The following is a 15,459-nucleotide window of genomic DNA, read 5'->3' on the forward strand; positions in this document are numbered from 1 at the left end:
AATGAAGGCATGATTTCTAGTTCACACAGTCCTTCATCTCTCAGAGGTATTTTGTTTTTTAAGAGGTATATGAGTCACGTGATGATCAGAGCCCTAACATGACTTTGCTGGCATTTGGAAATAGCAGATAATAAGTATATGCGCTTCACCATCAACAAGGCATTCACTCACAAACTGATAGGAAGCACCACACTTACTCCAGCAGAGAGAAACACAGGTGACAGCAGGGCTGTGCCTATACCAAATTTAATTCTTACCAGGCCAATACCTCCATCTCTCCTATGTGTCTGGCCTAAGGGAGTTTCATGGTGCCACAGAAGGAGCCAACCCTACAATTGGCCAACTTGTTTTCCTAGCTCCTATAACCCTCTATAGCATAAGAAAGTTTGCTGTTTTGTTTTGATTTGTTTTCTCCACCATCTTTTGAGAGGAGAAAGAGAAAGAGAGAAAGAGAGAGAGAGAGAGAGAGAGACAGAGAGACAGAGAGACAGAGAGAGACAGAGAGAGACAGAGACAGAGAGACAGAGAGAGACAGAGACAGAGAGACAGAGACAGAGACAGAGAGACAGAGAGATAGAGGCGGGGAGAGGGAGAGAGAGACAGAGAGACTCAAAGAATAGGGAATAAGGTACCATTAGACTTTTCTAAGACACCTTACAATATTTCCTGGATATGCCATGGGCACCTGTTAAACCATTTTCCCCAGAGACAAATGTGTCTCTACTCTTCTATACAAATGAATCTATGAACTGGAATTTTAATACGGTTGAACATATTCTGGCCCCGAATCCATAAGCCTCAGGAAACTTTCTATTTATCTCCTCTCTGTCTTCCTGGAACAGAAATCCTATCCCACATGGTTGTCATGAAATGTACAGACATTTTTGCAAATATCAGAAGGCAATAGCTGATTTACAATACTTAAATATTATTATTCCAGTCATTCTTTCTCTGTTCTTCCTTGGCACCTTCCATATGTACAAACATAAGGATTTGTATATTCAGAGTGATATATGCACACTGACAAGCAATTAGATACATCCAAATTTATTTGTATTGTGAATAAGTTTGCATAAAAGCCTATAAGCATACATACTCCATTGATTACCCTTAAATTACAATAATTATGGTATTTGTTATTTTAAAAACTCTGTGAGTCTTTTTATTCAAACTTACAGACTGCCCCAGTATAGCCATATGTCCTGTATATGCTGGCACTTTCCAAGGAATTTAAGAAAAAAAAACTTTATCAGCATCTTCCCATAGACATGGAAATAAACAGTAATAAATAGTAACAACAATATTTATGACACATAATGATATATTTACTTATGTCTTTTAGGGCATAGATATCTACAACAATTTTACTTTTTTGTCTATTTTACACCTGTCCAATTCTCTGTCCACTTTGTCATATTGCCTTGTGCGTATTTGATTCATGTTGGAACAATGCAGCCCTTATTCAGTTTCCCTCATTACACCTTGGTCTATCCCAACACATTACATAAAGACAAACAAATTCCTTAAAAGGGAAAAGAACACACAGAAAAAGCAAAGGCAATGGGGATAAATAAATAAAATAAATCTTTAAAACTTACCACATTTGTCTTAAAAATTAAGTTAAAAGTGCACATCCATACCTTTTTAGTCTTACTCTTCTTGAATCTTAGACACAAATGTCAGAGCAACATTGGGATGAAATAATGCTCTCAGGCCCCCACCACAGCAACAGTCTCCTTAACTTCCACACAGGATCCAGTGTAGCTGTCTCCAAGTTCCCGCGGATAGAGGGTTCTTCTATGTCTACAAAATGACAAGAACAATATTTGCATACTCAAAACAGAGATCAGTAAGTAAATACCAAATCAAAGACCATTTGCTCTAGAAACTAAATTAGGTCTCTTCAACGACAACAAAGAATTCAGCATTGAGTGATTAAAACATCTCAAACCTGTACATGCATACATACCACACCATTAGCACCATCAACAGCACCATTATTATAACCACTACCACCTCCACAAACACCTCGACATAGTTTGTCATTATGACCACTCTCACTAGCACTACTACAAGCAGGACCAGTGCCAGCACCAACAGTCATCACTGACATCACCACTACCGCCAAGTAATTAGAGTATTACACTTGCAAAGATCTTTCTAGTACACAACAATATTCATTTGCTCATCTGTTTTAAATGGAAAGCACATATTAGAAAGAATGTATTTTCCCGGGATGACATTGCTTTGGTATCAAAAAAATGAATGAATATCTCTTTATTAAAGATTATGTGCTTATCCCTGGTCTATGACCAAGTGACACCAAAGGATAGTGGAACATCACTCCATTTCTATACGTCCTCCTCATTTGCACCTAAGATAGCACAACCGTCTGTTACCACTGCCACTCCATCATGGGTACCTCCAGGATAGCATTGCAACTTCCTTAATTCTAATGTAAGGACACTTTGTTACCCAATCCTGAGCTTCTTTTCTATATACTCTTTCACTGGTTACCTCTTCTAGTTCTTTGACTTGAGTTGTTACATTCTCAAATTTGAGATTTGTCTACAGCCCTAGAAAGGCTCCTCAAGTTCAAATTCACATTTCTCCAAGTCCTTAAACATCATCAGGAATGCGGCAGCAGTTAGCCCTTCCCTGTCAACCTAGTCTATTCCTCATAATTGCTTCACGCTGGCCTGCAGTCCCCCAGCATACCTCTGAACACTTTTGAATCTTTTCAACTTAACACTGACATTGCTTTTAACTGGGTGCAGTCTTTTAAAATTCAATAATTATCATCTTTGCATAGCACCTACCTCTCCTATGTGGCTCTTATAAACACCTACATAAAATCATAAACCCTACCATATCTCTCATTCATCTTTCTGTTTAAACTCAAGGAAATCTTTCTGATATATTAAACATTTACTCATTTACTATTTTGTTTTCCATGTTAAAATATAGGTCCTATATGTATAAAATCACTGTTCCTTGTATTTTAAATATATATACTACACACTAGCATACTACAGCCTAGCTAGTACACAAGAGTGGAATAAACTCTCTAATTAATGAATTAAGTCTTTCCAAGGACCATTCAGTGAGTATCTGTGCATAACTGTAACTCAAAGCATACCATCCCCATTAATCCTGATATGACAATGAGAAGGTGAATGACTTTCAGTGTTAAGCTTAGAAAATGGCTTTAGGTGGCCAGGCATGTAACAAATAGTTATTACACATATCTATAGATATGATGTAAACAAAAATTCTAAGTACCTACTTCTTAGAAATGAAAGATTGTATGTTGCATATACCTAGATGCCCCTGCTCCTGCTGTGAACATCACTTTGTCCTTTTCATTTTCTGTGCCTTTTCTCCTGTGCCATCATTTTTATCCTTTTCTGTAATCCCAGTCTATACTTTCTTGAAGGAGGAAGTATGAGAAAGAATGATTTCAGGGTTATGTGAGCAAGAGGGAGAAAATGTGCTTAGGATTGGAAAGTATAGGACCAGAGTTCAAAAGATTTTGCACCTGAAGTTGTTTGCTCATTAGTTTTCTTTGTGTATTTGGTATGGCACCTTCTCCTTGGGATTCTCTTTTCTCACGAGGCTAAACCACAGGTCATCAACCATTTTAAACTACAAAAATAAAATGTTTTCCATCTTGCTTTAATAATAGGATTTTGTTGTTTTCAGAACTCTATGATTAGCTAAGAAGTAGAATGCAATGCTTTAAAAATTAGCTATGAATGTAGCCTGCCACATTGGCAAATTACATCATATCCTAGTGTAAAAATATTAGATACCTCTGACAGAATTTTGGATGATCATAGGTTTAACAGCTCCATCCTCTACCATGAAATTCTTTAGAGTCTGTAAATATCAAGACAATCAGATTTTTCTATGATATAATTTTTTCTATAAATGTATCCTTTAAGACATTTCTGATAAAGAGGTAGCCACAGAAGTATATCATTCTCTATTGTAAGGATGGACATCTTCAACTGGTGTTGTTTCTTTTGGCCCTTGTAGTCACATACTCTACATGAGATCTGTTGACCTCATGTGCCTTCATTTTGTTTCCCTCCATTGTCTGGATCTTTTCCATCTCTTGTGGAACAGAGAACTGCTTCTGTGGCTTACAATGACTATAGGCAACTTTCTCTGTGTCACTAGCAGATGTGTGATGTTACCCTGCTTGCCCTTATATTGGGGCAGTTGAAAAACTACATAATAGGAGTCAACTTTTCTGGTTCACTCTATTTCTTCTTGCTGATACCCAGTAATTTAGGGGTGATCTTGGCCATGGTTTTTTTTGTAGGAAGCTGATAATCAACTTGTCACAGCTTCAATTATTTCTGCATTTCTAAAGCCAAGGGACACAACTTCAGAAGGCAAACAATGATGTACTTCAGAATAATGATACACATGAAGCTGTTAAACAGGCTGCCTTGAGGAACCCAGTCTCAAGTCCATCTATCTAAATGAATCATTGTTACCTTGTTACCCAACTTCTGTTAGGGATAGTCTATGTTAGGATGGGAACAATATAAAAAATACATCATGGGGAGGGGGGAGGCAACAGGGGTTTGTTTTTGTTTGTTTTTTTGTTTTTTGGAGGGGAAACTGGGAATGGAGAAGTTCGCATGTAAGTAAAGAAAATATCTAAAATAAAAAAAAAAAATCTCCTTTACTACTAGTTACAACTGACCTAAGCAATAGTTAAGGTTCTTCAGAGGGAGGATAAATGGTAATCCATCCTAGATCAAGTAAGGACATGGGTCAGAGGTGCATTAACTCAACACATGTTCACTGGGCACATAGAGTTTGGTGTGCATTTTATTAAGGGCTGGGAACCACCATGGACTCACTGTGACTTTGTGAAGCTTTCACTCTTAATAATATTCTTCAGACTTTGTAATCTCCTAATTTCTGCAGATGTGCAAAGTGTGACCAATTCCACCTTCTATCCCACAGGTTCTCATTTGTCTTATGTGGTAATGAAGGATGTGTGGACTTAAATGTCTCAAATCTTGACAGACTTAGTAAATACTTGAAGAGAGGCAATTCTATATCTCCTTTCCCTTTTGTAGATGTCGTTGCTTATTTCTTTTCCTTCTCTACCTCTTCTCCTTGTTTCTTTTCTCCCTCCTCTCTCTATGTCCTGTCTCCTTAACCTTTGAAGATAGATTCTAAATTGTTCAGGCTAACTTTGAATTCATTCTGTAGCCCGCAAATCTTTTGAACTTGTGATCTTCCTGCCTCTGTCTCCAAATAACTAAATTATAGGAAAAGGGGACTATGTAACCAGACCATGTTAATTACTGATTTCCTTAGAAACATGTTTATTTCATGAGCTTGCTCACAAGACATAATCCATCACACACTTCTGAGTTTTGGTTATGAAGCACTCTACCAAGATGCCCCACAGTACAGTAAAATGTCCCAGTGTAAGTTTCAGAAATTAGCATCCATGGAAAGGGGTTAATCTTGTCACATAGTAAAATAAACTGAGAAGCACATACTGGGGATATTGACAAAATTATTATTGTCAAGAGAAAAAGAAATCCTTCTCAATTTCAGTGTTTCCCAGGGTAGAAACCTAGTCATAGAGAAAAGTGGCATCTCACCCAATGGGTAACCTTGCACACTCCAGAGGACATATCACTCCTCAAGAGGGATCAAGTAGTGGATGCCCTGAGAGCAGTGGGAACCACACTTCTTTAATGTCTGGGTTGCCTTAAAAATCATCCCCTGTGAAGATAACACATACATAAGCACCAAGCCACAGATCCAAATGCACCCAGACACACTTGCCAAAACATCAGGTGACCAGAGAAGTAAGGTCAGGTAAAACAGGCCACAGAGGTATTAGAAGCTCAGAATGTATAATGATCAAGAGTGTAGAATGGCAATGAATTAGGGTAAATGGTAAAATACAAATTTCAATTCACAATTTGTAAGTTTAAAACAGTGCTAATGGGGACTGCTACTCTAAATACTCACCTTCCCAAAATGATGGCCTCAGGTGTGCCCTATGGGTATACAAGTTTGTCTCTCTCATGCCCATCTCCATGTTGCCAGCCACGCTTCATAACATTTGTATGTTTGAAAGAATTGCTACCATCCACATAGAAGAAGCCTTGAGTTTGGGAACTTTAATGGTTCTTATTACAATTAAATAAATAAACCATGAACGTGTCAGGATTCAGAATGACCCCAAATAATTATTCACCGAGTATGCTTAGAATCAGGAGGCTGCCTCCAACATTTCATTTCTCATTAACTCTAGGTCTGGCATTCCAAAACATCACAATGCCACTGAAAATTAGCAGTGCTCAGAAACTCAAGTGAAAACTGACCTGCTTGATCCCTATGGATAGGAGAAAAGGCATCCCCACAGAACAGCATATATTTTTTTCCAGAGTTCTGGAAGTATCTCAGAATTGGACCCCAAGTAGCAATGACAACAAACCCTGCACCACATCACTATGGGTAGTCTGATTATACCTATGAGTAGATTGATTACATCTTGTACCAGATGTGATAATTGAAACAATGCTGGGCTTAACAGGCAGAAAACATTTTGGGAATGTAACTGCTCAACTATACAGCTAGAGTGGTAATTTGGGGTGTGTACAATATGAAAGACCTTGCCTCCTAATTAGATGTGTATCAAATTGCTAGGACATAGCAAAACAACATAGTTGATGGACTTTAAGGTTTAAAAGCAAGAATGACTCTAGGGTGCTTGACATCTTGCCAATACAGTAAGACCTCCTGGTTAGCCAGGTAATTGGATGGTGAGATTAAAAGGACTCTGGAATAAAAGGTACTGAATGTTATAGTGAGATTCCAGGAAATTTCCTGGTACCTAAGCTAAGTAGGCACTGGTCTATAGAGTAGGTTTTGATAATGAAATATGTTTATCACATCTATTTTATAAAGTGGATCAGATACTGATAGTCTTTGGACAGTAATTATAATAGCCTGAAAGAACAGCTCTTAAAACTAAGCATGCAAAGAAACATACACCCAACACCCTTAACACGTAAACTATGCTTGCAGTTGTTGTGGTTTGAATAGGAATGCCCCCCATAGACTCATGTGTTTAAATGCTTGTCACAAAAGGAGTGTCACTATTAGGAGGCGTGGCTATATTAGAGAAATTGTGTCACTAGAAGGCTGTACGGTGAGGTCTCAGAAGTTCAAGTCTTCTCTTTCCACTACCTATGTATCAAGATATAGAACTCTAAACTCCTTCTCCAGCACATGTCTGACTATATGTTCCCTTGCTTTCTGCCATGACAATAATGGACTAAACCTCTGAAACTGTAAGCCAGCCCCAATTAAATGTTTTCCTTTTTAAGAGCTTCTATAGTCATGGTATCTTTTCATAGCAATAAAACCCTAACTAAGACAGTTACCCAGAAGTACAAGTCACTTTTATTCTAAGTGGTTGTTGACATAGATGTAGTCAACATTTCCATTTTAAGTAACAGAGTATAAATAAGTTCCCTAAATAAAATCCTGTTTGTAGCATTTATGGAATGAGTCATACAATCACTGAAAGTACCAACACAGTTGATCTTCAATATTTTCTCATGAAGTTCTCCAAAACCTCAAAAAATCCACATGTGCCTGTATAAGAGGACATGAGTTAAATGCCAGCAATATTCATAGTCGTAGCCATGTTGCTCTTCCTGGCCTGAAAACCAGACACTGATGTTTCTGTCAAGCCTCAAAGCCAGAGGGTAGCTGACTTTGTCATCCTCTCCTTACTTGTCATCAGAGAAAAACAGTCAGATGACATGCTTAGGAAGACAATGATTAAGGGACTAGGTACTGAGCAGTGGATTTCCACATATCTCTCTACATCAATGCAACAGAGATCCTAATCAGGGTCATTTACATCAACAATAATAGCTCAGCATCATCTCATTCCAAGAACATTGGCTTCTGATCTTCTACCCTTGATGATATAGGAAAGTCAGAGCTTCAGTGTTCCTTCTGAGAACACATAGAATATCCTTATTCAAAGAAGCTTTCAAATAGGGCTATGGTTTTGCCTTGGTGGCATAAAATTCAAAGGTGCATTTGACTAAGTATTCCTCTGCCTGGGTATGAGTATGAGCTCAGTTGTTCTCTTATTTACTTTCAGGGCTCATCTGCAACATAGAAAACCTAGAAAAACTCAAATGGCTATTTGTGAAATCAAGTTCAAAACACAATAGTGAAGTCAAATGTATTAGCCCAAACCTCTAGTCTCAACCCTTTAGGGGAGGCTGAGGCAGGAGCAACTCAGGCTCAAACCCCAGGCTAGGCTGAAATACATAGGAAGATTCTTTCTCAAATGAGAGAGAAGGCAAACCACATCCAGCCAGGAATGATGGATGTAAATGTTTGCTGCTAATTTTGTTCAGTGATGCTCAGGATTGATTGTATTTTCATAAATCTCTTAAAAAGTGAAACCAGTTTATTTCCTATCCAAAGGAAGAAAACAGGATCCTACCAACAGAGAACATGGAGGTGCCACCAGTTATATAAACTTGGAAGAGTTAGACAGAAATTTATTAAAACTGAAGAAAATCTTTCTGAGGCTTTGAATGAAAAGTAGGTACTATGTCTGAGACTGAATTTTCTTACCTATTAAATGGATAAATAAAACCTTAATTCTTTCACAGAAATTTAGGGATGGTAGATTATAGGGAATCCAGGGAATGGCTCAGAAGTAGACTATGAGCTGAACATGAACAGGATGGTTACATCCATAATACCAAAAAATCACACAGACAGACAGACAGACAGACAGACAGATGCATGTGTACATGTGCTGTGTGCGTGCACATGCACACACTTGCATGTGTGTGTGCACATACACACACATATACACACACAACCAAAACCCCAAAGAACACTGTAGTAGGTGTGGTATATGTTTGTTTTTGAACTACCAAATACCTCAGCACTTGAGAGCAGACATTCTGGTTTGTGATTATCTCATTGAGTGACAGAAGTGAGCATGGGCTCCCATCTATTATGACACTTCATATTTGTGCACAGACATAAGATAATGACTGCTGCACACAGACTTCACTGGCTAATGTCTGAACAAAGCCCCTCCATTTCCTTGTTGAGTGGGCAGCAAACAGGAAGGCAGCGCTGCAGGAAATAAACTGCTACATTGTTGGGCAGAGTAAGCATGGACTCTGAAGGGAAGGGTGGAATTATTGTCTAACCCCAAGCCATTATACAAAGCACTGTGGTTGCTTGTGACCAACCAGCGTCAGAAGCTACAAGTTGTTGAGCTTGTATTTTCTCTTACAATTTGTCTAAAACAGGAGGGTAATGCAGAGAGAGCAGGACTCGATGGTAAAGTAATTTGTATGGCAGAGTGTTGAGTGAATCTGAACTCGGGACTGTTAAGTACAGGACCGTACTTCAGTCCCTGTGATACACGCTTTCCTGCTGAGGTCAGAAATCATTGCTGATAAATTTGGAAACATATCTCCCCAATTTGTTATGTACCACCCTACATTACTTACTCGCAGGGTTTGCTTGAAGCCTAATCTTTTCATTTCGTAACAGCAAAGTGTTAATATTCCTAACACTACAGGTTTCTTTTAAAGGTGGAAAAAGAAAACTTTCATAAGTGTCTAGAAACATAAACAAGGGCAAATGCACAAGAAGCTTCTAGAAAAAAAAAGAAATGAAAGTAGCCTATGAATTCAGCAGGGCTCGTCATAGGAAACGTGTAAATAAAATTTGAGTTCCAACACTTTGTAATCACTAGTAGAATAGACCTCCGTGATAATTACCAGTGTGTGCTAACATTACTAAACAGAGGTAAATTACTGAGTGCTTCTGATGGAAGTGATACCTCACCTATGAAGCTGGTGATAAAACCAGGAGGTAGAAATTGGCTAGGAGGGATAGGGGAAAAAAAATCCCAAAGAAAAGTGATCAGTCTCTACTTCTCTAAACTTGGGAAATGACCCTGTTTGAGGCCAGGAACACCCAAACTGTCCAAACCAAAAATGTCATTGCTTCCACCATGTCAAGAGGCTAGAGATGCCAGACAGGGGCGTCTGGTTTCCCTGTATCTCTTTTCCCATAAAGGACTACTCCTTTCCAGGAAGCCATTTTGAGGACATGCTGAAACTCAGAAGTACCTAGAAATGAGAACTAGACAACCTGCCCCCCTCTTACACACACTCCCTCCCTTCCTCCATCCATAGTCTCATTAGCTCTCCAGTACTGGTGCTCAGTGGTGTCCCAGCAGCAGGACTCCTGCTGCTGTATGGAGGTTCTAACTTTTCTTTCTTGTAAACAGAGTATAATAAAATACTTTTTCTAAAAATCATGTTCTGTTGTCTGTAAATATTATTCCTTGAAGTTATAAGCAGCCCAAAGGCACAGGCTTAAGGTGGTTTTGATGGCCATAAATTTCCAGGACCCTAGCTCCATGAGGTTGACACAACATTAGGCAAGAAAGGTTTCATGGTTTGCAAAGACAAGCTTCCATACCATTCTCTAGGGGAAGACAAGCAAGCTGAATCAATTCAAGCTGCCAGCTATAAATCCCCATTTCCTGAGAGTTCTGGTCACAAGGAATATACTATGTATGAAGACACAGAGGTGAAATAAGTTATATCACATTATGAGACTTTCTGTACCACAAACAAGCTCACTCACTTCTATAAAGATGTTATATGGGATATAATGAACAGATAAGAAACCTGTGGTATAAAAGAGGTTAATTAGATCTTTTAGTCAATTAGTGGGTGTGTGTACATATGTGTGTGTGCATGCGTGTGTCTGTGTGTATGTCTGTATGCATATGTGTGTGTATGCATGTGTGTGTGCGTGTGTGTATATGTGAGTAGAGGGTTGCATGCATACATATTTTTGCATGTAAATGCAGATATATAACTGACAATTCAGAAGACAATCTCTGGGGCCATTCTCACCTTCTACCTTGTTGGAGACAACTGTCTCTGGTTTCTCTGCTGCATATGGCAGACTGGATATCCTATAAGATTCCACTTTCTTCTTTCATCTTCCCATTTCCCATAGGAAAGCAGAGTGCTGGTGGATCTGTCTTTGACATGAGTTCTGAGGATTTGAGCCCAGATGGTCATGCTTGCACAGCACATACTTTCACCTCTGAGCCCCCAGAGTCTATGTTAATGGACAAGCCTTACCTGGATCTTAATGTACAAACAACACATAAGAAAAAAAGTGGTCTATAATTTGAAAAGTGAATAGGTACTTACTTCTAAGTAATTACCAATATGTTGTGATATGTTCTGAATGCCATTACTTTTTTCTTTTAAGATTTATTTATTTTATATAGGTGAGTACACTGTAGCTGTCTTCAGACACACCAGAAAAGGGTACCTGAACCTATTACAGATGGTTGTGAGACAACCCATTATGGATGGTTGTGAGCCACCATGTGGTTGCTGCGAATTAAACTCAGGACCTCTGGAAGAGCAGTTAGTGCTCTTAACCACTGAGCCATCTCTCCATGCAGAGACTCCCCCACCTGGGGATCAATCTCATATACAGCCACCAAACCCAGACATTATGGTGGATGCTGGGAAGTGCTTGCTGATGGAAGCCTGATAAGGCTGTCTCCTGAGAGCATCTGCCAGAGCCTGACAAATACAGAGGCAGAAGCTTGCAGCCAACCATTGGACTGAGCTCAGGGGTCCCCAGTGAAGGAATTGGAGAAGGGACTGAAGGAACTGAAGGGGTTTGCAGCCCCATGGAGGGAGCAACAGTATCAACAGGCCAGCCCCCCCGGAACTCCAAAGGACTGAACCACCAACCAAAGAATATACATATAGTGACCCATGGCTCTGGCCACATATGTGGCAGAGGATGGCCTTATTGGATATCAGTGGAAGGAGAGGCCCTTTGGCCTGAGGTTGTTTGATGCTCCAGTGTGGTGGAATATCAGGGTGGGAGGACAGGAGTGGGTGGGGGGGAGTACCCTCATAGAAGCAGGGGGAGGAGGAATGGGGTAGGGTGTCTCCAAAGGGGAGACCAGGAAAGGGGAAAACATTTGAAATATAAGTAAAGAAAATATCCAATTAAAAAAATAAAGAAAAAAAAAGAATGCCATTACTATATTAAAGGTAAACGATTAAATACTTAAGGAGGAAGAGAAGCTATGAGTGGGCATTTGGCCACTGGAGGGCTAGTGAATGCACACAGATTAGTCATACGTAGCTGATATTTTACACCAGGTTTCTTCCTATTGAAGAATCCATTACTGCATGTCCTCCATGGAGAGCAATATTTGCTAAGTTAGCACCTGTAGAATGCAGGAAGCTTGTAAAAACAATGGAGTTTCTCTGAATGCAGTGCTGTAGATGATTTTAATCCTTTTAAATGTGCAATGTATTCTTCTAATAACTCCTTAACATATTTACAATGGAGACAGGCAAATATTATTTTAAAAAATGTTTCCATAAGACGTTATAAAATTTGTGATATTTTACTCTTTAAATGGTTGAGATATATATTGCAAAGTCATAGGATTACCAAAAGCTGGGTGGCAAGCAGAAATCAATTCCTTTATATCATTTTCATTCCCCCCCCCTTTCTTTCTCTTTCCTTTTAAAAAATAAATAGGCTTTTGCTTTACAGCTTTGAGTGAGTATACAGGAATCAATTATGTGTATCTGGCTGTTCTTGAACTTACCAAAAACCTGTCTCTGTCTCTTTTGTGCTGGGATTACAAGAATGTACCACAGGTTGGGCTCTAATTTTAAACTCAGTATTTTGATAAAAAAAAAAATTAAAGGGTAAGTCATGTGACATGGAAACAGAGGAGAGGACTGTGGGATGCGATAGAGATGACAAGAAGGGAGAAGAAGAATTAAGGAGTAGTACAGGAGGGGATGAATCAGAACAGGATAACATGGCATAATGTATGAAAATCCCACAGTAAAACTCATCATTTTCTATGTTATTTTATGGTATTTAAAAATATGAGTAAATAGATGGCATTATGGGCTGCCAAAATGGTTCTGTCTATAAAGTGCCTGCTGCACAAGCATGAAGACCTGAGTTCAAATCTCTAGCACTCATATAAAATGCTGAATGTGAAGTCACAGTTTGTAACACCCATGCTTGCAGTGGGGGTGGGTGGAGACAGGGGAATTTGCTGGAGTTTACTAGTCAGCCATCCTAGAAAAATCTGTGCATTGCAAATACAATGAGAGGCTGAGTCTCTAAAGCAAAGGTGAAAAAAAAAAAAGAAAGAAAAATGCCTGATGCTGACCTCAAATGGCTACATGTGTTGTAAACAAACACACAGGTATCAATGTGTGTTCATGTGCTTACGCATGTAGACCTCTGCATAAGCATATGAATAAAGACCGAAATTTAAAATTAAACAAATAAAAAGGGTACCTAAGGACAGTAATATCTTATGAAGCAGTAAGCTAAAAATGAAATGACTTTCCTCATCTGTATCTGATAGGTTACACTGGACAGACTCCTTAACATAATCTCAGGAAGCAAAGTGCCACACCTTTGTAAATAAACTTTAATTTTGTTACAGTAGAAATAAAGTGCCATTATGAAAAATTCTTCATTGTCAAGAGGAAAAAAATACTAGGCCTGGATAGAGAGCTAGCTTTCATTTGGTCCAGGTCAATTCCTTAGTCAAAGGACCACTCCTAGCCAGGCAGATTCCCTGTGATTCCCAATAAGGAGGTGGGTGGAAAAAATTAGTCTTTAAATAAGATACTATATTTTTCCTTCCCAGAATCCCCACTCCTAGTGCAATAGCTTACTTGAGCAAAGCTTTAAAGCTTCACAAGTCTTTAGCTTCTCTTCGTCTTCTTTCTGTCTCTTTTGTAAGCATGCTTTCCTTAACCTTGGGGGTCTTACCAGCACAGTATGCCTCCCTTCTCTTTCTCCAGTCTGCCTTCCCCACCATATTGCCACTAGTCAGGCATGCTCTCATATCTATCTCATGCAGTCTAAATTGGAGTGACTTCTCCCCTCTTTTCTATACCATCCTCTTCATCCTTGTGGCTGCTGAGATTTACACCCTGCCTACCCTGGGGATTTTTCTTTTAAACTCTAATAAAATTGCCCTTGACTTTCTGTTTGAATCCATTCTTAAATTATTGTATTAATGAGACTGAGAACCCCAAGAGGTAGCCCTGAATTCCCATATATCATTCTAATCATACGTGTAAGAAATCATTCTGCAAGCATTTACAAGGAGCCTGATAAGGGAGTCTCAGAATATACCCCACAGGGAGGCCCACAAGAATATTGGACAGACTATACATTTTAAAACATTTTTATTACTCAACGAACAACAAAAAAATAACTTGAAATTCTTTACAGTGAAGGGTTTGTATTCTAATATGGTTTGATGATTAGGAAACATTCTTAATAATTCAGCTAAAATATTTTAAGATACAAAATGGAAGAAAGCCATGGTGATCAGCCAGTTGAATCATATATTTCAAAGATGAAAACAGAATGGTTTATCTAAGTTCACTGGATGGTTGTGGCGAGATGCATCACAAAGGCTTCGGTGCAGTCTTCCACAGTATGCACCACATACAACATAGCATCTAAAAAAATTGTTCCTGTGATCCTACTGAGACTGTATTATCCTTAAATGAGAAAGTATATACAATAAATTCAGATGAAAGAATAGGTTATGGCTTGGGAAGATGAATTGCTAAGGGTTAGTTATACCTGTATATGGGTATACACACACACACACACACACACACACACACACACACACACAGCTTTAGGTTCACAGTAATTGACCTTCACATACAAAGAGTTTCCATAAACCAATGTGCTTTACTTGCTCTCCTAAGAACACAGCATGTTCCACCAACAGTACAGAAACTGGAAAGGCAAACTATGTTATAGTCAATAAATCATTAAAAGCCACATGATCATCCAGAATTCATAGTTTATAGAGGATGTCGTTCCTCAGCATTATGCACTAGAGCTCTGAAGGGTCTGTAGTAACACATATCCATCACTACTGTGTCATACCCACTAGTTTATCTGTCACAAAAAGTCGTGAGCAACATTTACCTACCCTTACCTCCCTCCAGATCTCTTATAACTGTTGATCATTTCACTGTCCCTATAGTATTACTACTATATTCTTCTATAGATAAGATTTACTGTCTCTATCATATTTTTTCTTTCATTTTTATTAGATATTTTCTTTATTTATATGTAAATTTCTCCTTTCCCAGTTTCCCCTCCAAAAAACAAACAAACAAAAACAACAAAAACAAACTTCTGTTGCCTCTCCCCACCTTCTCCCACTTCTTGGCCCTGGCATTCCCCTACACTGGGGCACAGAACCTTCACAGGACCCAGGTCCTCTCCTCCTATTGATGATCGAATTTGCAATCCTCTACTATACACGTGCTGCCAGAACATTCA

General features: G+C 38.8%; 1 protein-coding gene across 4 annotated transcripts in view; it reads right to left on the reverse strand.

Annotated features, from left to right (window-relative positions):
• Nucleotides 1-15,459, reverse strand: part of Sgcd (sarcoglycan delta) — a 973,571-nt gene that overhangs the window by 579,683 nt on the left and 378,429 nt on the right. For all 4 annotated transcript variants that reach the window (XM_031353950.1, XM_031353948.1, XM_031353949.1 and 1 more), the window contains one exon: nt 1,641-1,803. The gene's annotated coding sequence lies outside the window, so the exon portion shown is untranslated. The remainder of the gene's footprint in view (nt 1-1,640; nt 1,804-15,459) is intronic.

This window comes from Mastomys coucha, unplaced genomic scaffold, assembly GCF_008632895.1.
Source record: "Mastomys coucha isolate ucsf_1 unplaced genomic scaffold, UCSF_Mcou_1 pScaffold5, whole genome shotgun sequence".
In the NCBI taxonomy this organism is placed as follows: domain Eukaryota; kingdom Metazoa; phylum Chordata; class Mammalia; order Rodentia; family Muridae; genus Mastomys; species Mastomys coucha.